This window comes from Canis lupus, chromosome X (genome assembly GCF_003254725.2).
Source record: "Canis lupus dingo isolate Sandy chromosome X, ASM325472v2, whole genome shotgun sequence".
Lineage (NCBI taxonomy): Eukaryota > Metazoa > Chordata > Mammalia > Carnivora > Canidae > Canis > Canis lupus.
In genome coordinates this window covers 59,095,547-59,098,239 of record NC_064281.1, presented here as the reverse complement: position 1 = coordinate 59,098,239, position 2,693 = coordinate 59,095,547, and the positions used below count along the sequence as shown (strand labels likewise).

Here is a 2,693-nt window from a genome sequence, read left to right as displayed (position 1 = left end):
CACACAACATTGAAGTGTGTAAACTAATTAAGCAAATATAAGCAAATGTGAAAGACAAAACAGACAATAATATAATAATAATAACAGATGTCAATACCCCAATTTCAGCAATGGATAGATCTTCCAAACAGACAATTAACATGGTAAATTTGTACTTGAACCATACATTAAACCCAAATGTAACTAAAAGTTATACAACACACCAACTAATAACAGTAGAATACACATTTGTTTCCAGGTTACATGAAACATTCACCAAGTTAGAACATATGATAGGACACAAAACAAGTTTTAGCAAATTCAAGAAGATTGAAATAATAATAGCTATCTTTTCCAGCCACAATGGTATACAACTGGGTATCAACAACAAAAACAAAGTGGAAAATCTACAAATAGGAGGAAATTAACACACCATTGAAGAACTAATGGGCAAAAGAATAAATCAAAAGGAAAATAAAAATATATATGAACAAGGGGTAGTGGAAGGGGAGGTGGGCGGGGAGATGGAGTGACTGGGTGATGAGCACTGAGGAGGGCACTTAACGGGATGAGCACTGGGTGTCATACTATATGCTGGCAAATCAAACTCCAATAAAAAAATAAAATATAAAACAACAACAACAAAATATATCAAAACAAATGAAAATGCTAACACATCAGAAAATTTATAAGATGCTCTAAAAGCAGTTTTGAAAGGGAAATTTAGAGCAATAAATACATATACCGAGAAAATGGAAAGATGTTTAATAAGCAACCAAAGCTGACACCTCAAAAAACTAAAAACAGAACATACTAAGGCCACAGTTAGCAGAATGAAGGAATTGACAAAGATCTGGGCAGAAATAAATGAAATAGAGACTAGAAAAATAACGGAAAACATCAATGAGAATAAAAGCTGTTTTTTTTTTAAGGATAAAGAAAACTGATAAACCTTTATCTAAACAAGCTTTAAAAAAGAAGACAAAATAAACAAAGGAGGAAACATTACAACTAATATATTTCCAATCCAACAGAAATACATAGCATTATAAAAAGACTGCTATGAATAACTATATGCCAACAGATTGAATAACTTAGAAGAAGTGGTTAAGTTACTCAAAATACACAAGCTACCAAGAATGAATGAGGAAAAAATACAAAGTCTTTACACTTGTTAGAATAAATAAAATTTTTTAAAAAGGAATAACAATGTGTTGGTAAGGATGTGGAGAAAATGGAGGCCTTGTACCCTGGTGTTAGGAATGTGAATAGGTAACCATTGTGGAAAAGAGTATGAAGGTTCCTCAAAAAATTAAAAAGAGAATTACCATCTGGTCCAGTAATTCTACTACTGGGTATTTACTCCAAAAAAATGAAAATATTAATTTGAAAAGATATATCAAATACTCTGTTTATTCCACCATTATTTGCAATAGTGAAGATATAGAAGCAAACCAAGTGTCCATTTACAAATGAATGAACATATATATGTGTAGATGGCTTTTAAAATGCTTAGGAATGTTCCCTCTGGCCTGCACTCCGCCTCGGCCGCACCGCCGCGTGCTCGCCTCGCTGCTCTCGCCGCAGTAGCAGGGCCCCCAGCCGCCGCCACCATGGACGCCATCAAGAAGATGCAGATGCTCAAGCTGGACAAGAAGAATGCCTTGGATCGAGCCAAGCAGGCGGAGGCCGATAAGAAGGCTGCGGAGGACAGGAGCAAGAGCTGGAAGATGAGCTGGTGTCGCTGCAAAAGAAACTCAAGGGCACCGAAGATGAACTGGACAAATACTCCGAGGCTGTAAAGATGCCCAGGAGAAGTTGGAGCTGGCGGAGAAAAAGGCCACTGACGCTGAAGCCGATGTACCTTCTCTGAACAGACGCATCCAGCTGGTTGAGGAAGAGTTGGATCGTGCCCAGGAGCGACTGACAACAGCTTTGCAGAAGCTGGAGGAGGCTGAGAAGGCAGTGGACGAGAGCAAGAGAGGCATGAAAGTCATTGAAAGCCGAGCCCAAAAGGATGAGGAGAAAATGGAAATTCAGGAGATTCAACTGAAAGAGGCCAAGCACATTGCTGAAGATGCCAACCGCAAGTATGAAGAGGTGGCCCATAAGCTGGTCATCATTGAGAGCGACCTGGAACGCGTGGAAGAACGGGCTGAGCTCTCAGAAAGCCAAGTTCGACAGCTGGAAGAACAATTAAGAATAATGGATCAGACCTTGAAAGCATTAATGGCTGCAGAGGATAAGTACTCGCAGAAGGAAGACAAATATGAGGAAGAGATCAAGGTTCTCTCTGACAAGCTGAAGGAGGCCGAGACTCGGGCTGAGTTTGCGGAGAGGTCAATAACTAAATCGGAGAAAAGCATTGATGACTTAGAAAAGAAAGTGGCTCATGCCAAAGAAGAAAACCTTAGTATGCATCAGATGCTGGATCAGACTTTACTGGAGTTAAACAACATGTGAAAACCTCCTTACTGCGACCACATTCTTTCATGTTGTTTTGTTGGTTGTTTTGTTTTGTTTTGTTTTGTAACACCATGCTTACCATGAACCCCCCTTAAACACATTTTTATTTATTTTTACACTGTCACAGAAAACTTCCACAAGATACCAGCTAGATCAGGGGATGGGGAAAACACACACACACACACACACACACACACACACACACACAAAGGCAAGCCCGTGGCAGGGCCGTAATGACTTAAATGTGC

The 2,693-nt window shown here is 39.4% G+C and overlaps 1 pseudogene; it reads left to right on the top strand.

Annotated features, from left to right (window-relative positions):
• Positions 1 to 1,592: 1,592 nt before the first annotated feature.
• LOC112671876 (tropomyosin alpha-1 chain-like) lies at positions 1,593 to 2,478 on the top strand (annotated as a pseudogene).
• Positions 2,479 to 2,693: the final 215 nt, after the last annotated feature.